General features: G+C 41.2%; 1 protein-coding gene across 9 annotated transcripts in view; it reads right to left on the bottom strand.

Annotated features, from left to right (window-relative positions):
• Nucleotides 1–27,110, bottom strand: part of MRTFB (myocardin related transcription factor B) — a 435,216-nt gene that overhangs the window by 143,075 nt on the left and 265,031 nt on the right. The window contains exon 1 of one of the 9 annotated variants that reach the window (XM_050967693.1): nucleotides 4,173–4,312. The exons of the other annotated variants lie outside the window; for them this stretch is intronic. The gene's annotated coding sequence lies outside the window, so the exon portion shown is untranslated. Of the gene's footprint in view, nucleotides 1–4,172; nucleotides 4,313–27,110 lie in introns of those variants that run through there. 9 annotated transcript variants of the gene reach the window in all.

Raw genomic sequence — 27,110 nt, 5'->3', positions numbered from 1 at the left:
ATACAGACTTAAAATACTTAAAACTGATTTTCCTTTGTAAGCAGCCTATGTTAAATAAAGGTGAGTTAAGTTCACTCTGATAGCCTGGAGCGTGTGATACTTTTAATTTGGGCAACATCCTCCAAAAAACCTAACTTCTCTTCTTAAGAACAGAAACAGGAGAAAAAAATCAATTATTAGAAGTGATATATCATTACACATCCTCAAAACCCTGTATAAGAGTTGGCAAATGAATCTCCAGTAGCTCTCTATTATGGAGAAAACTGGGGGTATGAAAAACAACAAATTCAATAGGCAATTTTAAGGTGCCTACAGCAGCTACTCATTGAACAATATTCTGCAAATGTTAAACTTTCATCTGAAAAATAAATTAGGAGTCCAATCCAACAGAAACATAAGATTCAATCCTGAAAATAAAAATCACCTGGACAGACTACCGTGGCTCTGACAAGCCCCCATGAAGTCAATGGGGCACTCCAGAAGCATAGTAGTCCACCCTAGTTTCTTTTTTGCCGAGAAGCCACAGTATCCAAGCAAACAACAGAAGAAGCAAAGGTTGCATGCAATTCACTGCAACCTCTATTCACGCTGTTCACATCAATGAAGCATAGCAGACAAGTTCTATCCAACTACATGTGGCATATTTTAGAATTTTTAATGTATTTTGCATATAATCTATTTTCAACTTAAAAAAAAAGTGCTAATTTAGCACTAGTGAAAAGCAACCCCGGTGAATGAAGCCCTCTGTTTATCTGCATAGTCAGCCTTCTCATACATGCTGCCAGCATGTATCAACCTTAATCAGTGAACTGATTCCTGTAATGAGGATTATAGTTCATCAGAGAACAGCAGCAATTTTTTTCCCTTTCATAACCTTAAATCAAACTGAAATCATTACAAAGCTTCATGCTGTAAGAGAAACTCCCGAAGGAAAAGGGGGTGACAAGGAGCTAATGGGACACATGGGCAGGGCCGCCCAGAGGATTCAGAGGACCTGGGAGTCTTCGGTGGCCGGGGGTCCCCGCTTCGGCGGTAATTCAGCAGCACGGGGTCCTTCCGCTCTGGGACCTGCTGCCGAAGTGTCCCGAAGACCCATGGCGGGGGATCCCCAGCTGCGGAATTACTGCCGAAGACCCAGCACTTCGGCGGTAATTCAGCGGCGGGGGGGATCCTTCCGCCCTGGGGTGGAAGGACACCCCACCACTGAAGACCCAGAGTGGAAGAAGCTTGGGGGGCTCGGGCCCCGTGAGTTTTCTGGGGCCCCCAGAGCAAGTGAAGGACCCTGCTCCAGGGGCCCCGAAAAACTCTCATGGGGGCCACTGCAGCGCTCGGGGCCTGAGGCAAATTGCCCCACTTGCCCCCCTCTCTGGGTGGTCCTGCACATGGGAGCAATGAGGAAAGTAGACTCATCAGGAAATGGGAGCTAGTAAGGAAGGCATTGACACAGGAGCTAATTTGGGGAGAGGAGAGCTAAAAGGGGTAAGTGGGAAATTCAGGAACTAATAGGGATAAAGGGAACCAGGAACCTCAAAGAGCCATGGTGGAAGAGGATCTAATAGAGGTGATAGGTTGGGGACAGGTATAGAATTTGACTAGCTCCACCTAAGCAGCCAACGGGAATCAAGGAAATGGGGACCTCAACTCACCCTCCTCCTCATACTGAGTTTATGGGGTCCCACTCCCACATCATCAACTGACCACCACCGTTTGTGTTAACTGACAGACTCAGTAGAGGCATTTAGAACAGCATAGGCTATGGACACAATTACAGGAAGCCCTCTCCCTTGTGCTCTTCTCCCATATTAACTTACTTTTACATGACTGGCAGCTTTTATTCAGACTTATATGAAAACAAAAGAAGGGATGATAAATAACTTTTCAATTTCAGAGTCTGCAGTGCTCCCATGTGAGAATTAACACTGTGTAAAGGAAGCTCCAACAGCAGCTATCCTCTCTGTAACAAGCTTAAGGTTACTTTGTGAATAGAGTGATAGAAGCTTCAGTTTTTCACAATTTGATTCCCTTGGATCTTCTTCTGTGTGTGTGTGTGTGCGCGTGTGCACTTACATTATAAAAGATTCTGACTAATTAACTTCATTTGAATTAATCACCTAAGTAACTCCTAATGTGCTTTCACATCCAATACCTGTCAGTTTTAAACAGGTGGAATGTCTTGTGATTAAGGCATAAGACTGGGAACTGGGAGACTGGGCTCATACACCCAATTCTGTCACAGACATTCTGTGACAGTTTGGGCAAGTCCCTTCATGTCTATGCACCTCAGTTTACCCATCTGTAAAATGAGGTGTGCAATTTATCCCACTGGAAATTATGAGTAACTCATTAGTGCTTGTAAAATGCTAGCTATCTATTCTATATGGACCTTGTTACAGGAGTATCTGAACCCTTTCCTATCCTCATATGGAAAGTACTGCAGAAGTGTAAATATTACACTACTGAAATATTTACATAAATCATAATTTGGTATTCCTTAAGTACTAAGATGTCATCATACCACTGTGAGAAGTTTCTAAAACAAAACTATTCCTAATCCAAAAATCCATGAATTTGTTTTCAAACAAACAAAAAACAGAAAAACTTATCCTCACATGTAACAATGCTATTTGACAATTTATTGATCTAATTTTCCCAGAATAAAATGGGTTAGAGGGTGTGAAGGGGAAGAAGCAGAGAATTAGTACCACCAGCTTTGTTACAACTGAACTGTGGGGAAATGCAAAAATTCATACAGCAATTTCACATCACAACCTGTAAAGAGGAAACATACAAAGGGAATTTTACTTTTATGGAGGAAAATTTCCTAGTGAAAGAAAATAATATGCAGATATCTGCAAGTTCCACCACCTTCAAAAGGTCAAGTGGAGCTCAACTCCTTTGTATGTTGGTACATTTCCCACCCCCCACAAATGTTTAAAAGCTCAGGAGTATTTGAGATTCTACTGGTCAAGAGGGACACGGACCCTTTAAGAAAGCGCTCCCAAAGAGCAGGAAACTGTAGAAGTTCCTGGAAGGAAGCTGTAGATGGTTTCCAAGGGAAGGCTGAAGGCAGGGGAGAAGCAAGAGGGGTTTACTGGCTGACCTCCCCAAGCCAGAGAGCCAGGGCCAGAGGACTGAAGGCCAGAGAACAGCAGAGGGAGTTGCCTGCTGATGTCTAAACTGGAGAGCCAAAGCCATGGGCTGGAGAGTGCCAAAGGCAGTGAAGAAACAGGGCTTATCCACTAACATCTTCATGCTGGAGAACTGGACCCATAGGAACAGTGAGAAGGCCTGAGGGATGCTCCCCTGGCAAGGATGATTTCCAAGGAGAGAGGCTATCAGGGTTCCTGTTGGGAAGAATGGGGTTACACTCCAGCTGGAAGGGTTGAGGTTGCTATCCTGGCAGAGAGACAGAAAAGGACTGATAAGAATCCTAGGTGTGATGGAAGATGGCACAGTATGGTTTGCTCTTTGTAAATGGACTACAGGATGTGCAAATTTTAAGACTATATACACATTGGTTATAAATGGATTATTTGGAGGATTTTTATGGACTATTTTGCATGAGGTTTTTGTAATAAACTGGCCCCAAGGAGGATATTATTAAATTAAAAGAGAACGTTGTGGAGTCCTTGGAATATCTGAGAGAGATAACTGAGGCAGGTGCACCAGTCATTCCATGACCTTCCACAGGAAGGCACTCGAGGCAGGGCTTCCCAATGAGAATACAATGAAATCCATCTTCATATTGCTCAACATTCCTAAAGCTTAAGGAAAGTCGAAAAGGGCTAACTCATATAATTTCATGTTCAAAACTATGCGGAAATGGACTGTTTTTCTACTTCAGTGAGTTCATGCTGATACACAGCAAAAGTATTGTTAATTCTTTTAGGATACTTTACTTTTTATATTTATACATTTACACTAACAAACATCTTTATAAAATACACAAATCCACTAAAAAACATCAAGGGATACCTTGAATGGCTCCACTGTAAAAAGTGAAATGTAACTCATCCCACAATACATATCTAACAATAATGGGGCACCAGTAATTAATACTAAAATCTTAGTTCCTAGGCAAAATTTGAGTAAAAGGCTTTTGCATAAAAGAACTAGATAGGTGTAGGGAGGGAGCAATCCCACTTCCTAACTAAAGGTAGGATGTGAAGTACCTGCACAGTTTGCTTGCTATGGCATGATGTAGCTGCTATGATACTCTGCACCCTCCTGTGCTGATCTGTGCCATTTGTTGTGGATCCACTCGCCATATCCCTGCTACTTCTTCATCCCATCTGCATGTTATGGAGCTCCAGGGAACACAGTAGGTTTCAAAGTCTCCCTCATGTATTTTCCCTGCTTCTTCAAGCATTCTCCTTGCCAGGGCCTGAGGGACTGACCTTAACATAGTTCACACCACTGCGATTAGTTATTTTAAGTAGGACTGTCCATTAATCACAGTTAACTCATTCGATTAACTAAAAAAAATTGTCATTAATAGCACTTCTAATCACACTGTTAAATAATAGAATACCAATTGAAATTTATTAAATATTTTGAATGTTTTTCTACATTTTCAAATATATTGATTTCAATTACAACACAGAATACAAAGTGTACAGCAGTATCTCACTAGTGCTATACTTCAGAACAGAGTTCAGCATTGGTTCAATTTTTCAGTTTTGCATTCTCACGTCTGATACTTTTAAACAGAAATCTAATAAACTAATTAATGGAATTTAGACTAGTCCATATTCTCTCATTTGGGTCTACAGGTATAGGGGTTTCCTTAGCACAAGGGTAGGCAACCTTCCAGAAATGGTGTGCTGAGTTTCCATTTATTCACTCTAATTTAAGGTTTCAAGTGCCAGTAATGCATTCTAACATTTTTAGATGGTCTCTCTCTATAAGTCTATAAAATATAACTAAACTATAGTTGTATGTAACATAAATAAGGTTTTTAAAAAGCTTAAGAAGCTTTATTTAAAATTACAGTAAAATGCAAAGCCTCCCAGACCAGTGGCCAGGACCTGGGCAGTGTGAGTGCCACTGAAAAATTAGCTTGCGTGCCGCCTTCGGCACACGTGCCATAGGTTGCCTACCCCTGCCTTAGTATATGGTACAAGCCATGTCAATCCTCCTTATATTCCTGATGGAAGAGTGAGTAATAAACTCCAACCCCAACCAGTTGAAACTCAGAGTTTCATCTCTCCTGACAATTTATTCCTAGGTGACAATAGGGCCCAATGATTCTTACTGCATGCTTCACTATCAGTTAAGCGGAAAAAGTATGCCATAAAAATAATTCAGAATTCTGTTATTTGTTAGTATACCAACCTCATATTTGTACTTATACTAGGACTTAAATATTCTGTAAACAGTTTTGATAATCCCATGTGCATGTTATTTAGAACCAGTATTTTCTGAGGGAAAAAAAAGAAAAAAACTGGAAAAACATGAGAGAGTGCACACAGCATGGGCAGCAGGTATCATAGGCCAGGGGCTGTGCCTCCCCAAACAGCTCTGTGTAGCCCCGCCCATGCCCTGCTCCAGACTCCTTCCTGCTGTTCCTTCATCCTACCCACTCTTTCCTACCCCAGGCTGGCTGGTGTGAGCCTCCGGGACTCAAGGCGGCTGGTGCTGGTGCTTGGGGCCATGCCGCCCGCCTGGTGCTTGGGTTAGGGGCTCACCCAGAGCTCCGGGGCTGGGGGCGCTGCAGCCATACCCATCCAAAGCTCTGGGGTTGGGAGGTGGGGGTGCACTGGGCTCCTGTGGAGGAGTGGGGGCAGAAGAGGAGGGCGAGGGGTGGGGCCTTGGGCAGAATGGGAGGGGTCAGGGGCTAGCCTCCCCCAACGGCAGGTTCACCAGCCACCCATGGCACACAGTACATGTGGCACTTAGAGTCAAAGTAATGCACTTGGACTGTAGAAACAAAAAAATAGAATTGAATCCCCACTAATTTAGTGAAAAAGCTACTGAAGAAGCCAAATGTAAAAAAACTTGGAAATAGCAAGGCAGAAAAAAAAAAAGAGCATTTTATTGCCTCAGATTTACAGAAACTTATCCAACCAGTTTATTATGTCCCACAGAACAAAATGATAAGCAAAAATAAGTGTTTGTTTCCCCTCTGGCATTCAACAAACAGGCAGCTACTTGACAACTGAAGAATGTACTTTATACCAACAAAACCACATTGACCTTGAATCTCAGACAAACAATTTGTAAAAGCACCCTCTTTTGCTTAACAACTTGGCTAATATTTATTGAAGTTGCACAGAAATATTTGCCTGAGAGTTAACATAATTTTGCTGAGCACTATTATTATTTGTATCATAGCTGCAACCCACTGGGATTGAAGCTTCATGGTGCCAGGCCCTATACAAATACACAATAAAAGACAGTGATAGTTTTGTTTTTCAAAAGTATTTAAAAAAGCCACTTCTCACCTCATTACCTTGACCCAGCCAAACATGCTCCTGAAGTGCTAATTAGCATGGCACTGGGACTCATTAAAAGGATTAATTTTGACAAAGAGCAACGCAGTCAAGTGAGTAGTGAGATATCTGTTAAAGAAAATAGGAAAAACCTACAAATGTAATAGTAAAGCAGAGGAGAGGACATAAGTATATAGATGGGGAAAGATGACGATGAAAGAAAAAAAATGGGACATGGGAATGAAATAAATTGACCAGTAATTCTCAAATTCTCCTTTTCTAAAGAAAAGAGACCCAAAAGCTTGGAACAGATCATACCAGTCCTTGATTAGCTGTCCAGCCATCAAGATAAATACGTGTATGTCTCTACTCAAAACCTCAGTCATTTTCTCATATGCTCTTCACTAGCAACACTGGATTATGTCCACAATAGAACATGTCCACCTGCATCATCTTTTCTTTTTGAAGTATCCAAACCATCCCTCATCAAATTAGGAGTGGGCCTTAGGAAAAAATTCAGATGTTATATAATTTCTCAAAACCTGTACTGATAAGTGAGGCAAAGTAAAAATATTACTTATGACAGACTCGGTGGGTGTATCATTTAGAAAGCTTTTCTCTTTGTATTCCTATGACTCATCTCTCTCTCTTAGGATTTTGTTTCTTCGCTGCTGTTCATTTTCTCTAGATTGCAGTCAAAATGTTCTTCCACTCCTTCCTAATTCGCCCACAAATCATCCATTACTACTACAATGGTTCTAGAACCATAAAAGAAGATGCAAAGACAGAGGTGCATCAGTACCCATCCCTTCAACCAGAGACAGCTAATTGTGTAAAATATGCCTCTTGATCCTACTGGATGATTCCTGTTCAATGCACCAGAAGCAGGTCATAAAAACCCAGTGTCCCTGCCGTTGTGTCCTGGAAGAAAATACTGTCAGCACTTGCTCTACCACAAAAAAACAAAAACAAAAACTACTTCACTTGAACACTGAGCTTTGAGAAGATTCTAGTTCCATCTTCAAAATTCAGTTGGGTGTACACACTGATGTACATACATACACATACGATCTCTGATCAGCGCAGTGCTGCTTTCAGTTATGTCGGAGTGCTGCAAACATTTCTAATGTCAAATTGATAGTCATAAATGGGACTTGGAATAACTGGCTTATATTTAGTAAGAAAGACACGGTGTGTGAGTTAATATGTACTGGACCAGCTTCTGTTGGAGAGGGAGAGAGAGACGAGCTTTCAAGCTTACACAGAACTCTTAAGGTCTGTGAAATGCTAAATACAAGATGGAACAAGTTGTTTCGCAGTAGTTAATACATATTTCAAGGGACCAATATTGGTTAAGTGGCTTGGTAACACTTCTTCAGACACGGGATGTGGGGGAGAGGAGTAACTGGGACGGGGGGATAGTGGGTTATAGATTGTTGTAATAAGCCATAAACCCGTATCTCTAGTCACTCTATGATTTTAACTGTCTAGCAAAGTTATGAATTTAAGCACTTAGGTTCGTCTTCTGAAATTGTAAAGCAGTTTTCCTTAGAGAATGAGGACATAGAGGCCACACTGAAGAGAGACACTGGATTTATGGCTTATTACAACAATCTATAACTCACTAACACTCCTCTCCTGGCACCCAGGAGCGACGCCAGGGTTTTTGGCGCCCTAGGCGGGGGTCTTCCCGCGCTCCCGGTCGTTGGTGACAATTCTGCGGCGGGAGGGTCCTTCCGCGGCTCCCGGTCTTCGGGGCACTTTGGCGGTGGGTCCTCGAGCAAGTGAAGGACCTGCCGCAGAATTGCTTCCGAAGACCCGGAGCGCGGATGGACCCCCCGCTGCCGAACTGCAGCCGAAGGTGGCAAAATGCCGCCCTCCCAAATCCTAGCGTCCTAGGCGACCGCCTAGGTCACCTAAATGGAAGCGCCGGCCCTGCCGCCACCCCAACTCCTCTCCCCAAAACTGAAGAGGTGTTAACAGGCCACTTCACCTTGAATGGTCCCTTGAAATATATGTTAACCATTTATGCTAAACAATGTCCACCTAGTATTTAACTGTGACACTCAGAGGCCTGGTCTACACTAGAATTTTAAATCTGTAAAACTACACCTCTCTCAAGGTTTTTCTTCACAAACAGTGCTCCAGCTGTGCTGCTGTAGCGCTTTAGTGAAGATGTTCCTATACCAACGGGAGAGCTTCTCCCATTGGCGTAATTAATCCACCTCCCTAAGAATAGGGCCGGCTCTACTGTTTACGCCACCCCAAGCAGCGCGCTGAATTGGCGCCGCGGATAGGGAGTGGAGGTGCAGTCCATGTGCTGTTAGGGTGGCACGCGTGTTTCCGCGGCGGCGGCAATTCGGCGGCAGCTTCCGTCTTTAGCCGGAAGACAGAAGCCGTGCCGCCGAGGACACCTGAATATAGAAGTTGCCGCCGAATTGCCACAGTCGCCGAAACGTGCGTCGCCCTAACGGCGCACGGACTGCCCCCACCGTCCGCGGTGGCAATTTGGGAGCAAAACCACAGGGACTGCTGCCCCTTGCAGATTGCCGCCCCAAGTACCTGCTTGGGATGCTGTTGCCTGGAGCTGGCCTCGCCTAAGAAGCAGTAGCTATGTCAATGGGAGAAGCTCTCCCATCGACATAGTGCTGTCTATATGGGGGGTTAGGTCGGTGTAACTACATTGCTCAGAGTTATGGATTTTTCACATCCCTGAGCAATGTAGTTATATCAGTATCAGTCTCTAATGTACACCTGGCCTCTCGGGGCAATGGATTACCTACGCTGACAGGAGAATTGCTCCCACTAGCATAGATAGTGTCTACTCTGAAGTATTACAATGTTGCTACCACAGATGTGCAGCTGCACTGCTGTAGTGTTTGAAGTATAGACAAAGTACATTTCCAAGACCTGAAGATGCTCGAAAGCTTGTCTCTCTTATCAACAGAAGTTGATCCAATAAAAGATATTGCCTCAACCCCCATGTCTCTAAGCGCACGTCCAGACTAACCCGCGGCATCGGTGGGTTAAAAACGATTGCTCGGAGATCAATATATCGCGTCTAAAATTGATTTTAATACCTAGTCTGGACGTGGCCTAAGTAGCAAAATACATGAGACTGCCTCTACCCCCAAAGAGCAGAGAGAGCCCTTTAGCTCAGCTGTCCACACATTCCATTCTGTTTCCCCAGCCTCAAATTTAATTCTTTGAGAAAGCACACTTTAAATCTTATCCAAAGGTGAAGAAGAATGGTGTATGCTAAAAGTTAGAAAAGGGACGAGACTAAAAATAACTTCTCAAATTAGCTTATGACCTTATCAACATTTTTGTAAACATTAGGTTCACCTACTGATTAAACACTATTGACAAAAATCTGAAGTTTCAGATAAAGCTTTTTTCAGATGCATCTTTACAAAAAACAAGCAACAGAACACATAAGAAAAATTAAGTACACCTATCAAGACAGATTTTTTATCTATCATTCACTGCTGTTTTGCCTATAAAAGATTAAATCACTTCTATGTTTTTCAGAATGTACATTTTAACTTTCAGAGGCAACACTGAGGATATATCATATTATTTTATCACCAATCAAGAATTATGATCACCACAGATTACTTCACCATAGTCTTAAATTCCCCAGGGCATCCTCTAACTCTCAGCTTTTTTAAGTCACTTTTCATGCTTAAATCATAAGTCATGCCTTTTAAAAGATTCTTAATCTGTTCATCTCTTTTCTCAATACTCAAAAAGTAAGGCTAGAACAAACGTATGGATATATTTTTCAAATAAGAAGCACAATCAATATTAACCAGAGCTGAGCACTGACCACCTCATTCTTAATTTTAAAAACTGGTTCCAAATAGTTACTAACACAATGGACAACTACTACGAAAGTAAAAACCAGAGCTTTATTGCAAGTGTAGTACACTAATCCAGCCCTTTAGTATAAATAAAGAATGGTGCACTGTATATACAGCAGCAGTTGGAATAACAGATGTTAGACTTTATTTCAAAAAAACTTCATGCTATACTTTATAACAATACACACATTGTGAAAACTATAAAAAAAAAAAGTTTAACAGAATATATTTTTATAAATAAAAAAGGTAACACGTTTGCTTCCTCTTTTTGCTTTATTTGAAATCTCTTGCATTCTGAAGAATTACTTAATATTTATCATCTGCATTCACGTTTACTATTATCTAACTGCTAACTTTCATCTGCTTAAACATAAAAGTATATAAATATCCCATAACTCTCTACTATTCAATACTGAAATATTGATATGTGGGAAATATACATTTTTGACATTTCTGGGTTGTCTTATAATATTTCTACATGACTAATTCAGATCATGAGGAGTTTGTCTTAAATGAGATTTATTACATTAATATGACAGGTTGCACTGAGTTGTAACTTCATTGACTGTCTTTGTCGGGTTCTGTTTTTGTTTTTTCGAGACGTGAAATTTTGCCAAGCTGCATAAAATGTTATTCTGAGTTTAAAATGTTTCTGTATATAAAAAATTGAAATACACACTAATAAAACTTAAAGCGTGTGGCATTTAAGATAATAAACTGGTAGACTTTATTCAGCCTCCCAACAAAATAGGGATTTCCTGGTGTTTTTCCATAGAATCAGACAAAACAGACAGAGTAGTAAAATGGAGACTAGAACAAACAGCACATACAGAATCCAAAATCATTATGCATGTTTCTGTTTTTAACTTCTAGAAGCAAAATTATTTTCCTGTTAATCCATTTTGGAATTTCACCGAAAGCTTATTAGTAATATTTGGTTTTCATCTATCTGACAATGGTACAGCAATAATGCCTTAGAACAGGGGTTCTCAAACTGGGGGCTGGGAGGTTATTACATGGGGGGTCACGAGCTGTCAGCCTCCACTCCAAACCCCGCTTTGCCTCCAGCATTTATAATGGTGTTAAATAAATAAAGTGATTTAAATGTATTGGGGAGGCGGGGTCTCACTCAGAGTCTTGCTATGTGAAAGGGGTCACCAGTACAAAATTTTGAGAACCACTGCCTTAGACGAATGCCCTAAAAGAACTGATGTACTGTATAGCAAGTTTACGTAAGTGTTCTCACAGACTGAAGATGGTTGCAATAGCTATTAAATGCCAATGACAAGGACTTATTTTATTTTTAAACATGGACATTTTATCTTCAAAAGAGAAATGCACATTTCCTAGGCAACATATTAAAAATGGGGAAAAAGCATACATCCTGCAAACCTGATATACTAAAATGTTTAAATGTGCACTGCAGAACTTTTAGGGTACTGCAGAATTGCCAGTTAGCACGCACCAAGCTAGTTTGCTGTAGATTCACACTTCGGCTTACCAAAAAGAGTCTCTAGGGAGAAAAGCCGCTCTTAGTCAATAGCATTTTTTTCCTCCAATTTTCAACAGTATTTGTGGACAGTTTATATATTGATAAAACTTTTATTTACACTTTATAGTTATAGATGTAACAGATACATTGTCTAAATATTTGCTGGCCAAATGTGGCAAAAAATGGTTTATGTAAATAATTATGTTAGATTAAAATTTCATCCGGATTCATGAAAAAGTCAGCTCTCTCTTCTTAGTCTGCATATAACTTGAACATTATCTAAATGCACTCTCTTTTCTCCCATGAAATACATTAAAAGATCTATCCTCACATTGCTACCTCCTCCACATCTCACTGAGTGAGGAATATTTACTGAACTGGAAGTGGGATAGACAGCCCAGAAAGAAGGGGAAGAGGGATAGTTCATGCTTGAGAATGCAGGGCTTGGCCATATCTCCTCCATGGACTGTCTATCTTTCATTGGCCAGCAGGGAGAGAGCTGGGAGCTGATTGGCCCCGCACTACCTCTCCCCCCTGCATTAATTAAATCTCCTCCCAGACTTTTGAGGCCTCTTTTCCCCTTTAGCTGCCCCACCATTCCTCCTCCCCTGTAGTTGCAGTAGAGGAGTGTGTTTTGAGGATACTATGGATCTGTCATCTGTTTTGGAATTGGGAAGAAATTTTTCCTGTTGGGTCAAATTGGCAGAGGCCCCGTGGGTTTTTTCACCTTCCTTAAAGCATCATGGAAGCACACTTGGGTTACAAGAGGTAGAACTTAGAAATTTAATATTAGAAATTTTAAGGAATGTTTACTTCATCACAACTTGTTCCCAGTGTGGATATAGGCCAGAGGTGGGCAAACTTTTTGGCCTGATGGCCACACTGGGGTTGCAAAACTGTATGCAGAGCTGGGTAAGGAAGGCTGTGCCTTCCCAAACAGCCTAGCCCCCCACGCCAACCATCCCTGGGACCCCATCCCGTATCCAACCCTCCTGCTCTCAGTCCCCCAACTGCTCTGACCCCTATCCACACCCCTGCCCCTTGACAGGCCCCCCCCAATACCCCACATCTATCCAACCCCCCCGTTTCCCATCCCCTGACGCCTATCCACGCCCCCGCCCCCTGACAGGCCCCCCAGGACTCCCACGCTTATCCAACCCTCCCATTCCCCATCCCCTGACCTCCTCCCAGAACCTCCACCCCATCCAACCACCTCGTGCTTCCTGTCCCCTGACTGCCCCCCAGGACCTCCCACCCCTTATCCAACCCTCCAGCCCCCTTACCATGCCACTCAGAACAGCATGTCTGGCAGCCGCACTGCCTGGCTGGAGCCAGACATGTTGCCCTGCTGCTCAGCAGGAGTGTGCAAGCCAGCCACACAGATCACCCTGCATGGCAGCGTGGCTGTGGGGGAGGGGGGGACAGCAGAGGAGGGACTGTAGGCTCAAGGGCCAGGCAGGATGGTCTGGCCTGCGGGCCGTAGTTTGCCCACTTCTGATATAGGCTAAAAGCAAAATTGCCAATCTTGCAATTTTTTCACGAGCAACAGGATTTCAGAGGGTGCTGGGGCTTGCCTCATGAGGATGCAAGAAGCTCCAGGACCTTCACAAAATTAATCTCTGCCAGAAGCCTAGGAAGATGGAGAGGGGACCCTGATGCAGCCCTCCAGGCCTGGAAAAGGTTGGTTAAGGACCACAGGAGGAGCAGAGGTGAGGCTCTGGGGATTGAATTGGGGGGGAGGTCTGACACTGAGACAGAGAGGGTTAAACAACCAGCACACTAAGTGACCCAAGATCAACCTTCAAGAAAATATATTAGAGAAGTACTGAAAAGCCATTTCCTTGTAGATAGTTATCTAAGGGCTTGGCTACACTCGAAACTCCAAAGCGCTGCCGCAGGAGCGCTCCCACAGCAGCGCTTTGAAGTGCGAGTGCGGTCGCAGCGCCAGCGCTGGCAGAGAGCTCTCCCAGCGCTGCACATACTCCACTTCCCTGTGGGGATTAGCTTGCAGCGCTGGGAGCCACGCTTCCAGCGCTGGGGCACTGTTTACCCTGGAGCTTTGCAGCGCTGTAACTTGCTGCGCTCAGGGTTGTGTTTTTTCACACCCCTGAGTGAGAAAGTTGCAGCGCTGTAAAGTACCAGCGTAGCCAAGGCCTAAGCCATGTTAAATGGATGAGAATTCTGTATTGTTAGAGAGTTAGAGGTAAATACTAACTGTACTTGTCTGTGTTTAACTTTATCTTGTTAGATGTTAACAATGTAACAAATTAGCTTGTGGATGCTAATTCCCTTTTATGTCTTAATTAAAATTACAGTATACTTGGGGATGGTTCAATTAACCTTAAGATCAATGTTGTAAGATATTGGAGGAAATAACATTACTCATATTGTCTTCGGCTTAAATGGTCTGTGCCATAAAGGAATGCTTGGAAAGTCTGAATGGATAATTGCCTTATGTTAATTAATACTACTAGTTTATCTGTGTGTACACAGAAAATAGAAGTTTAACTTCAAAGCAACGATATACACTGCCTATTCTTCATCCGGGAAGGCCCCTTCTGTGTTACCTGCTGTCAAGAAGCTATCATAACCTGCCAGAGCTCTATAAAAGAACTCTAGGGCCTGGTCCTGTCCTCTCAGATCTGCTTAAGCTTGGTAAGGGGAAGCTTAAAGTCGCAAGACTGAGGTCTCCAGCTCCATTCTGGATTACCCTGCAATTCCTCATGGAAGAATTTAAACAGACTCTACACATGGACCTCCTATTGGATTACAGTTTATGGAATTGATTCTGAAAGAGCTTTCTGCAGCTCAGCAGCTCCAGGGCCGACGAGGGGCGGGAGGAAGAAGCAGGTACAAATGACCGGGGCCCGGATTCGTCGGCCCTGTTTTGCCAGTCCACTCTTGCTGGGGGGCCCGAAAATTTTTTTCACTGGGGCCTGAACCCACCCTTGGCGGCCCTGAGCAGCTCACCATCTCTACTATGAAACTGACCTAAGAACTTTACTCATATATCTGTATGTAAAAAGATCTTTAACCACAATAACTCTTTCTTTTCTTTTTTAATATATATTAGATTAGTTAATAAGAATTGTCTGTTAAGTGTGTATTTGGGTAAAATCTGAAGTATTCATTGACCTGGTGGGTAATGCATCCAATCTCTTGGGATTAGTAGAACTTTATACATTGTGAGTAAGACTTTAAGTAATCCTCACCATATTTGACTTGGCTGGCTGAGTGGGAGCCCTGGGCTAAATTGCTTAAGGGAAACTGTATTTTTGGCTTCTGGGTAACCAGAATGGTATTGTAGAAGCTGTTTTGTTCCTGGGTTGATCAATCTAATTATTAGAATAAACAACCAGTTTTGGGGATCGTCTGCCCCATCCTTTGCAGTTTGCCCTGACTGAGCAATCTCAGAGAGGCTTCTCCAGGCACCATAGTCACAGGAGGTGGTGGGAGGCTGAACTGAGGTCGATGGAGTCAAAGGGGCTGAACTAAGGGGGCCTGGGGAACAAGCCTAACTGCTGAGCAAGGAATGAACAGATTAATATATTCTAATGCCAAAAGGGACTATTGTGATCATCTAGTCTGACTTCCTGAATAGCAGGGCTTCCCTGAATTAACTCCTGACTGAACTAGAGCAGACTGGTTAGAAAAAACAGTCAGTTAGTCAATCTTGCTTTAAGAATTATCAGCAACAGAGAATCCACCACAGGCCTCAGCAAGTTGTTCCAATGGTTAATTAGCCTCCCTATCAAAAATGTATGCTTCATTTCTAGTCCAAATCCATCTTAGTTTCAACGTCCAGCCATTGGCTCATGTTAGACCTTTTGTGGGGGAGAGCAGCGGGTGACAAAAATCACCCTAACCAATACATTTGGGAGAGTGGGCAGCACTATTTGTCACATCTATACACACACTGGGGATTGGCAAAAATCAAAGAAAGACTGGGGTATTTTTTTTTAAAAGATTATATTGTGTTTTACTCATTTTTTTTGAGGTACAACTCATGATGTTTGACCTTTTGAGGGGGTATGACTCATGATTTAGATCTCTTGAGGTTGGCAATTCTGAAAAGGTCAGCTCCCAGAGGTAAGAGATACATGTGACTTTGCTAGTAGGGCTTGTGCCTCGGGGAGACCTGAAGTCTTCGCGCACAGAGGTTCTCCCTGTGATGCTCTACATCCCCCTTATGAGAGGGAGGGCAAGATGATTCAGAAGTGAGTTCTGGGGTATGGTGGGAGTTCTGTAATTCCTCACTAGACTCAGTTAAATGCCTAATACATAAGAGATAGGAGTGGGATGAGCATATAGCACCCTTTCATACTGTAAAGATAATAGGGTTGCACTTGCCACTTAAATCCATCCCTGTGTGTCTTTATTCACCTACAAGCATCATATCCAATGCTTGGCCAGGAAGGACAGTGTACCACTGTAGAAATATCACCATCCAAACAATATTTCAAGGAAGCCTCTAAAATCATAAACAATGATGTACTTGCAAAACGTTGGTCTTACAAAGATGACAATTTATACCTTCAAGTCAGCAGGACTGCTATGGGTACCCGCATGGCCTCACAGTATGCCAACATTTTTTTGGCTGACTTAGAACAACACTTCCTCAGCTCCCATTCCCTAACGCCCCTACTCTACTTGTGCTACATTGATGACAGCTTCATCATCTGGACCCATGGGAAGGAGGCCCTTGAGGAATTCCACCTGGATTTCAACAATTTCCACTCCACCATCAGCCTCAGCCTGGACTAGTCCACATAAGAGATCCACTTCCTAGACACTACAGTGCAAATAAGCGATGGTCACATAAATATCACCCTATACCAGAAATCTACTGACCACTATACTTACCTACATGCCTCCAGCTTTCATCCAGACCACATCACACAATCCATTGTCTACAGCCAAGCTCTAAAATACAACCACATTTTCTCCAATCCCTCAGACAGAGACAAACATCTACAGGATCTCTATCAAGCATTCTTAAAACTACAATACCCACCTGGTGAAGTGAAGAAACAGACTGACAGAGCCGGAAGGGTACCCAGAAGTCACCTACCACAGGACAGGCACAACGAAGAAAGTAACAGAACGCCACTAGCCATCACCTACAGCCCCCAACTAAAACCTCTCCAGCACATCAAGGATCTACAACCTATCCTGAAGGACGATCCCTTACTCTCACAGACCTTGGGAGACAGGCCAGTCCTCACAGACAGCCCATCAACCTGAAGCAAACTCACTAGCAACTACACACCACACCACAAAAACACTACCCAAACCCTGCAACAAACCCCGGTGCCAACTCTTTCCACATATCTATTCAAGGGACATCATCATAAGACCTAACCACATCAGCCACACCATCAGGGGTTCATTCACCTGTACATCTACCCATGTGATATATGCCATCATGTGCCAGCAGTGCCCCTCTGCCATGTACATTCGCCAAACTGGACAGTCTCTACGCAAAAGAATAAATGGACACAAATCTGACATCGAGTATTATAACATTCAAAAACCAGTAGGAGAACACTTCAGTCTTCCTGGACACTAAATAACAGACTTAAAAGTGGCAATTCTTCAACAAAAAAAAAAACTTCAAAACCAGACTCCAATGAGAAACTGCAGAACTGGAATTAATCTGAAAACTGGACACCATCAAATTCGGCCTGAATAAAGACGGGGAGTGGATCAGTCACTACAAAAACTAATTCCCCCTCCCCCTCGCACCCCCCACCCTGATACTCAGACCTTCTTGTTAACTGTTTGAAATGGGTCATTATGATTACATTGGCCTCATTAGCACTACAAAAGTGATTTCCTCCCCTTTTTGTCAATTGCTGAGAATAGCGCACTTCCACCTTAATTGAACTGGCTCGTTAGCACTGCCACCCCCCCACTTGGTAAGGCAACTCCCATCTTTTCATATGCTTTGTATTTATACCTCTTTACTGTATTTTCCACTCCACAAAAGCTTATGCCCAAATAAATGTGTTAGTCTCTAAGGTGCCACAAGGACACTGTATCTGTTAACATTTTCTCCAGAACTTCTTTGGTATATAGTGCCATGGTATATATAGACTTAATATTTTCCTTCACCTTTTGTTATAGACTTTGTTAATTCTTACATGCCATTAACTACTTTTACAAAAAGCTTGAGGTTTTCTTTTTCAAATAGTCATATAATTTAAAAAAAACTGTTTATGATAGTAGTTTCTATAATTTTCTAGAGATTATACAGAGGAGTGTATTTCCAAAAGTTGTGAAGTCACCTAACAAAGATAATTTCTGTCCATTTCTGTTTTATAACAGAATAGGCTTACTTAAAGCTTATTTTTACATGCTCATCTTATTTAGAAAGCATCTAAATAATTAATTCTTAAAAGATTTTCCCAAAGATTAACATTTTTTTTTTAATTCTCAACCTTTACTAATCTAAAAAAGTATTGTTTTATTTAACTGAATCGTCAAATAAGTTCTGTGCTTCTGGCACTGAAACAAAATTAAAAGTAGTTTGATAAGTAATTGATTTTTAAGCTTGGTTTTACATTTCCTTATGTACCTAAACTGCATGTATTTAAAAAATAATATAAACAATGCAGCAACAAGAATCAATTATTTGGTGGGGATGAATTCGTATCTTTGAATGATCAGTCCAACATCTGGAACACCTACAGGCAATGAATGCTCTAGATCAGCTGTTCTCAAACTGTGGGTCGGGACCTTTTTTAATAGGGTCACTAAGGCTGGTGTTAGACTTGCTGGAGCCAAAGCTGAAGTCTGAGGGCTTCAGCCCTGGGTAGCAGGGCTCAGGTTACTGGCACACCACCTGGGTCTGAAGACCTTCAACTCTGGCTCTGGCCTGCCCCGCCCAGGGTGGTGCTCCTGGGGTCACATAGTAATTTTTGTTGTCAGAAGAGGGTTGTGGAGCAATGAAGTTTGAAAACCCCTGCTGTAGCTGTTATCAATACACCACTGTGATACCATACCTAAGACTGACTTTTAAATGGAGTCTTGCCACAAAGAATATATGATCACTTAAAAAGAGCTTGGATAAAACATTTTTATATATGCAATTTTTCTAATTAACCACACCCATGAATGTTAGGTTGACAGCAACACTTTCTTTTGTTCAAGTCATGAACGTTTTCTTAAAATTCAAGCCACTTTCCATGTTCCCCAATAGCTAAATTAGAGCCTTTTAATGAAAAAGCAAGCTGAAAAGATGATCAAGAGACTTCCCTGTCCTTCTCAAATAGTTCTAGGCTGTCATATTTTCTTTTTTCCAGAAATAACTAAACCAATACTGAAAAAGAAGACAACTCAGAGCTGCCTGTGGTATTCCTTGCAATTTCAGCAGTAGACAGTTTTATTTTTATTTTTCTGTAAAATACACTGGTTCTTTCATATAAATAAAAATTTTCCCATGAAAATGGTTACTTTATCCAAAATAACAGTTATTTTACAGATGTGAGTTGTGAAATCAAAATTCATGTTACAACCTGATAAGGAAAGGTATGTACAATCGCTTACTTAAAATAATAAAAATTTACATTTTGGTTTATGAAGAAATGACTCTATGGAGTAAGATAAAGAGCAACAAGAAAATGTGCATCTTGTTCTACAAAACCAAAACTAGACTTTAAAAAAAGACTAGCAACCCAGAGGAGAAATATTATTAATTGTTGACAGTAGTCATGAGACATCTTCCTGGCAATGCATACAATTCATTATTGTTTATTACCTGTATTGCACAACTGTTCTAAGGCCTCAGCCAGGGTCTAGGCCCTGTCATGATACATATTATACAAAACTAGGGCTGTTAAGCAAATAAAAAAAAATTAAATCACACTGTTAAACAATAATAGAATACTATTTAAATATTTTTGAATGTTTTCTACATTTTCAAATACATTGATATCAATTACAACACAAAATACAAAGTGTAGAGTGCTCACTTTATTTTTATTGCAAATATTTGCACTGTAAAAAACAAAAATAGTATTTTTCAGTTCACCTAATGCAAGTACTGTAGTGCAATCTCTTTATCATGAAAGTTGAACTTACAAATGTAGAATTATGTACAAAAAATAACTGCATTCAAAAATAAAACAATATACAACTTCAGAGCCTATATATTCAATCAGTCCTACTTCTTGTTCGGCCAATCACCCAGACAAACAAGTTTGTTTACATTTGCAGAAGATGTCAGAACGATGGCCGAAGCATGAAGAGGCACATGAATATTTAGTGCCTCTGGCACGTAAGTATCTTGCGATGCCGTCTACAACAGCGCCATGCAAATGCCTGTTCTCACTTTCTGGTGACATTGTAAATAAGAATCAGGCAGCATTATCTCCCGTAAATGTAAACAAATGTGTTCTCTTAGCGATTGGCTGAACAAGAAGTAGGACATTGTTGGCTCTAAAGTTTTGCATTGTTTTGTTTTTGAGTGCAGTTATGTAACAAAAAAACCATTACATTTGTAAATTGCACTTTCATAATAAAGAGATTGCACTACAGTACATGTACGAGGTGAAATGAAAAATACTATTTATACTATAAAGTGAGCACTATACAATTTCTATTCTGTGTTGTAATAGAAATCAATATATTTGAAAATGTAGAAAAACATCCAAAAATATTTTATAAATTTCAATTGGTATTCTATTGTTTAACAGCAGAATTAATCCTGAATAGTTTTTTTAATTGCAATAAAAAAATTTGAGTTAACCACATGAGTTAACAGACTTGGAGAAAATTACTTACCTGGTAATTCTGCTTTCCTGATGATAGCTCGCAGAATTATTGGGTCTTATTCCTTAGCATGACATTGTTGAGGGTCCCCTAGCTCTCAATTTTTTGATCCTTGAAGGAAGCAGTAGTAAGATAGAGTACTAGCGGGCACCTCATACCACACCATCTCAAGTATATAAGCTGCCCTCTGGGCATGGAATAGTTCCAGTCAATTTCTTCAAATGCACAGGCCCCCAGAAAACTAAGCCAATTCAAGATGTACACATTTTTAACAGAATAAAAGATACCATTGCCACACATGTGAAAATTCAGCTCCTGTTTTAAAAAGCTACTGTGTGGGCTGCGGGCAAACGATAGCTATGATCAGAACTGATGCATGGACATCAAGTTCCTTGGAAAGAGAGCTGATCTTTCTTTTACACCAATTAGAAAGATCTGTACTTTTCATAATGGTACATTTCCTCCCGATGACATGAATGGACACTGAAAAACAAGACATCAGATAGAACTCTCACCCTACAAAGTCAATCCACAATACCAAAGCATGTCATGGGGACCCCAGCAATCAGCCACACGTAAGTAAAAATCAAACAAAACTGGATCTCTAGCTGCTCTCCAATACGTTCAACAGAGAATATAAATGAAAGTCATAACTACTCAAAGAGACTGAACAATTTCCAATCAAACTGTGAACACCAAATGTGATTTCTCAGAAAGGAACAGACAGCTGAAACACAGATCATCTGTCCTTACACATTTATTTGTTTTTCAGCAAAATTACTCTACTTTTAAAGAATCAACAGTCCAGTAAAATATGTTATAAGGTCTAAAAGTTTCTACACAGACCTTTTGGCAAAATACATAAACTGACAATTAATTTATGATACTTGGATCAAAAACTCTTAAATAATACATGAAAAATGGTTTGCCAAAATACAATTTTCACCAGAAAATAAGCATCAAAGAAAGATGTTAAGCAAACATTTTCTTCTTTTGTCATATTACAGGGATGGCCAAAAACAAAATCAGTGGAGTACAGGCTACCCTGGCACAATATTCTACAATATAGTAAAAAATACTCATGTGGCTCTCAATGCAGCAGCTGAGTACACAATTGCTTGATTCCATTTCTCCCAGTTATTGCCATAATTTTGAGAACAATCCTCTTCCCATTAAAGTCTTCATAAAAATTCCTATTGACTTCAATGGGCTGGATCAGTCTTGAAGTAGGGGGTCAAGACAGAAAGGACAGCATGTTCTGTAACGAAAGGAAGCATGAGAGGAGGGAAGCAATGCATAACAATGCAAGAGTCAATGGGCAATAGTGACAACAACAGAAAAGCAGCCTGGGAACAACAGCCCAAAGCCTCCTGATTCAGAGCAAGGACTTGAATCCAGAAGGTTATTCCAAGGTGAGAAAAGGCTGATGATCTGTATATCAGAGGCTGGAACAGAAATGACAACCAAATACCACTTTGTAGATGTCAAAGTTTTTTATTTTTAGTATTCCAGGTATAATTGTACAAACTAACAGCCAAGGATGTTATCAGGTCCACCTTTTTAGGAAATGCTCAGATGGCGAATCTCTTTCAATTTATAGAGTAGGTTTGACAGATCAAGGTCTCCTACTTTTCAACAGAATCTTTTATCCCTCAGTGTAACATTCATAATCAAGTGTCCCAGCAATTCAGAGTCAGGCTGCTGGCCACAGGAACTCTGAACCTGGGTGGAGACATCCACCCCTTATCAGATGCAGTAGACCACATAGTTTGGAAAGCAGGAATTTACAGATATTAACATCACACTTATGATATTGATCAGAATTGCCAATCTCTTACCATGGCTATTGACAGCAATTTGGTATCAACTAGACCAACATTTGAAAGCCCTATCAATACACTAGAATCAGGGACATGTACAAGCTCCTGCTTTTGCTGCAGGAAAGGAAAGGAACGTAATACTGATGTTAGAACTTGCTTATCTTTGGATCAGAATCACAGACAAGCCTATTGTCCCTGTAGGGGAAAAAAAACGATATTTACTCCAATTGTAGGGGAAAAAGGAATACAAGACTGAGCTCTTAACAGAGTTGTTGAACTATTGAGTGAAAACTTGGCTCAAAAGGTCCATCAATACATTAATTTTCCCAGGTGGATGAGCCTTTGGATCCATCCACTGAGAATACTGGATTTTATGAACAGGAAGTTTTCCCAACCCAACTGGATAGGAAAGGAGAAAAGAAAGAAAAAGAAAAAGCTCTCTTTGGAGTCTGGAATGCTTTCTTATAATGTCATCCATCATAGTTTAGACAGATTTGAATTTGATGAAGAAGAGACAAGTCTTGCTGATTATTCCTCTTACAGTGTGGCGGGGGGACTAACTGTGGCACTATCCAATCCTAGACACTATATATTCCAGAGTTGGACCTGAAAAGTATCTTTTCTGGCTTAGAACTGAGACCTAGTTGTAACTGGAGGTCAGTAGCCTAGAACTAAATAATGTTCTTATAAGGCATCCACCTGTGAGAGGTCAAACACCTGAATCCACCATCATGTTTATGACATCAGGTCATGGAAATACCAATGTGGGTGTTGTGATGTTGCACTCTATATGCTTTATGAAAATATGCTTATGAATGTGAATAGGATATAACTGGAATATGCTTAATAAAAAGGTCTCTTGTAAGGTATCATTACAAAGCTTATAATCTACTGAGTGTTGTCATCCTATTTCTATGCATGTATCATTCTTGTATCTGAAGCTAGAAATATGAAGTATAACTCTGAGGTCCTATTGTAATTATGCAAAGTGTGGGCAATTAATGGTGGCTTAGAATCTTGATGGCGCTCATTGACTAGGACAATTGGTTGTGATTGGGTTTATTTACCTGCAAGCCTTCCTGTGTATGTGTGGGCCAGCCAGTGGATAATGAAGAATGAGGTCTCACAGGGACATGTGACCATGTCACCTGTTGCTGAAATCCATCTTAAATCTGGTACTTTTCCATTCAGAAGGAGGGGTGGGGACCCAGAGAGACAAAAGATTCCCACCATGTGCCAAAGCAATAAAAGGGAGTGGAGCAGAACAAAGGTGGCCAGTCATGACAAAACCCCTAGTTAACACCTAAGATGTCTGCTGGAACTAACAAGGACTGTACCAGGGGAAAGGATTGGGTCCAGACTAGGAAGGAGCCTAGTCTGTGAAAAAAGCTTCTTGGAACTTCTGAGGGCGAGATATTACCTGTAATCAGTTTCTTAATGTATTAGGCTTAGATTTGCGGTTTTTTGTTTTATTTTGCTTAGCGACTCACTTTGTTCTGGCTGTTATTACTTGAAACCACTTACATCCTACTTTTTATACTTAATAATATCACTTTTGTTTATTAATGAACCAAGAGTAAGTGATTAATACCTCGGGGAGCAAACAGATGTGTATCTCTGTATATCAGTGTTACAGAGGGCGGACAATTTATGAGTTTACCCTGTATAAGCTTTATACAGAGTAAAACGGGATTTATTTGGGGTTTGGAGCCCATTGGGAGCTAGGTGTCCGGGTGCTCGAGGCAGGTAATCTGCTAAACTGTTTTCAGTTAAGTCTGCAGCTTTGGGGACATGGACTGGACCCTGGGTCTGAGTTGCAGCAGGCTAGTGTGTCTGGCTCAAAAAAAGACAGGATTCTGGAGTCCCAAGCTGGCAGGGAAAACAGGCTCAGAGGTAATCTCAGCATGCCAGGTGACAGTCTCAAGGGGTCTCTGTGACCGAACCCATCACAGGTGTCATGACTACTCACATACACCTCTAAATCTAAATTAGACCTACAGCTCTCTCTCTTCTCTGCAGAATCTTGACAATGTTCCTATTAACTCCCTAAGGAAGAAAAGGGATTCTAAGTATGTTTTTTTGGCATTTGCATTCAAGGGCTACAAAGAAGGGCTCCCTTCAAAATTTTTTCTAGACAACTTAGCCATTAGGAATTGGTTGCAAGGGGAAATTAATCTCAACAGGTCCTAGGCATAACAAAGGGAACTGACAGCTCTGAGCCCTCGTCCAGACTAACCCGCGGCATCGGCGGGTTAAAATCGATTGCTCGGGGATCGATATATCGCGTCTAGTCTGGACGCGGTGTATCGATCCCCGAGCGCGCTTACATCGATTCCGGAACTCCATCAATCCGAACGGAGTTCCGGAATCGACGCGGAGAGCCGCGGACATCGATGCCGCGCCGTCCAGACTGGTGAGTACCTCGATTTTAGAAATTCGACTTCAGCTACATTATTCTCGTAGCTGAAGTTGCGTATCTAAAATCGATTTTAATTCCTAGTCTGGACGTGGCCTGAGACTACCTTGGCTTCTAAGGCTTCTGATAGTAAGAGTCTAAGAATTGATCTGCCCCTCTTTACTAGCCTTCAGGGCGACAGTTTGATAAATGAAGCATCAGCAGGGGAAAATCCCTCTCCTCCACAAGCAAAGCATTGAGTGTGCTCTGCTCAAAATGGCCAAGCAGAAAGCAAATCATCAAAACATTCTCCTGTAACTAAGAGATCCACCATCCTGGATCAGATCAGAAGCTTGCAATGTATTTCCCCTTTCCAGTGTTGTGAGGACTTCCACAGTGGATTGTTTGCTCACACCACTATCTAGGGCAAAGAATCAGTAAGGCAAGTGGTTCTGAACAATTACAGTATTGGAACTGCAATACCAGACTCTACTGACCTGGTGGACCTAGGGTCTCAGTAGTGAGAAGCCATTGAACAAGTGATTCTTAATAATCAAATATGTCAGATCCTCATGCTGGACTCCAGGTAATCAGATCCTTTCTTGGCCATTATGCATGGCAGTCTTTCATGTCTGTCTGTTGAATCTGGATTTGGGCTCTGGCCCAGGATCCATGTTTAGCTGCCAACTTCAGATGCAGGCGTGGCTTGTGATGTTTGGTCCAGATACATACTTGGCAGCCACATGTCTGCACTTAGTTGTCAAATCCATCTCTTCTCTGCCCCCACTCTCTTTGGGCCTTGTTGTGGATCTGCATCCAAGTCTTGGCTGCCCCAGATCTGGGCTTTGCAGATCCAGTTCTTTTAGAAGCTGGATCCAAGGGCCAGAGCCACTCAGGCACATAACCAGGCCTCCTAGGTCCACCTGACAGATGTAGGGACCTTGACAGCTACTTGATCCTCAAGTTAATGCTGGAGTTACCAACAGCCACTTAGTCAACCGGGCCGCAGAAGCCTCCTCAGTCAATAGAGCTTTATGAGTTGACCTATCCGGTTCCTGGGGCTCCAGACAGATCATGTGCCAGATGGGCATCTTCTCTTCTTTCTTAAAAAAGAAGCTGACTAAAATAAACTATAAACAAAATTTTCCCCCAAAGGGAAGGGGGAAAAAAGAAAAAAGAGCAAAGCAATGAGATCCGATCTTGCTGCACCTTCAACGGTTAGAATGAACTGAGGGGCCATAAGCCTTTTTATACTCTCAGGACACTATGCAGTGGAGGAGGAAGGGATGAGTAACCTCAACAAATACAGCTTTCCAGAAGGTTTCAGAAGTTAATGGAGCACATGCTTTGATCCCACAAGCATAAATATAAAGGCCACTCAAAAATCTGAATCTATACTAGAGTGTTCCCCCAAAATACTACATTTATTTAACAATTGTCATTATATTACTTTAAATGGGTTATAGACGTTTTTAAAATGTGTTTATATTTTCTAAACATTCCATTTAGAATGTTTATACATTTTAAATTATTCAGAATAACTTTTCTTATAAAAATTGTCTACTATTCTCTCTCAAAAGCATTACCACAACAGAAGCAATCATTTCTAATATTCCAATACAAGAAATTTGTTTATTTGTAATTAGAAATTTGCATAATTTGTTTTGATAGTAAGAGACTATTGGTAGCATTCTACACAGCACACAGGAAGCTCATGTTTAATTTTCTAAGGCAAGTCTTCCTATTTCTTCTGGACTATGACAAAATTTTGTGAAAGGAGTTAAAGGGAAAAATAGGGGTAGTTTGATGACACTGTACAGGATGCAGACAAACTGCAGTGTAATGACAACTAGCATGTAGGTGATGTTTATAGAGTTACTGAAATTGATCTTATGTAAAACTAAAACTGGAGTTTAGGTATTTTGTAGCATTTAAAATACTCTTGACAACTCAAATATGATTAAGACAAATATTTATATGAACATATTGTAGAAGCAAAAATACAAATAAGGATTAAATGTTTTCAGACTCTTAAATGTTGTCAGTGTGCTTTTCCAAATAGAAAATGATTAAGACAGAAAACATTGAGATCCTTTTGATGAGGAGTCCATGCAATTTAAAAATGATCAGTTCCATTCACTTCTGTCAGAACACTAAACCATACATTTGAAACAATTTATTTTTACACGGTTGTTCTTTTTCTACTTTAACGGTACTTTAGCTTTGATCTTCCTATAACCCTTTACTTTTTAAAATTAATGCTGATAGAATTTTCTGGAAGCACTTCATAAAAGGTTAAATTACTTCATAATTCCATCTGTTTGCTTAACCACTTCA

This window comes from Gopherus flavomarginatus, chromosome 9 (genome assembly GCF_025201925.1).
Source record: "Gopherus flavomarginatus isolate rGopFla2 chromosome 9, rGopFla2.mat.asm, whole genome shotgun sequence".
In the NCBI taxonomy this organism is placed as follows: domain Eukaryota; kingdom Metazoa; phylum Chordata; order Testudines; family Testudinidae; genus Gopherus; species Gopherus flavomarginatus.
This window is presented reverse-complemented; position numbering and strand designations above follow the sequence as displayed.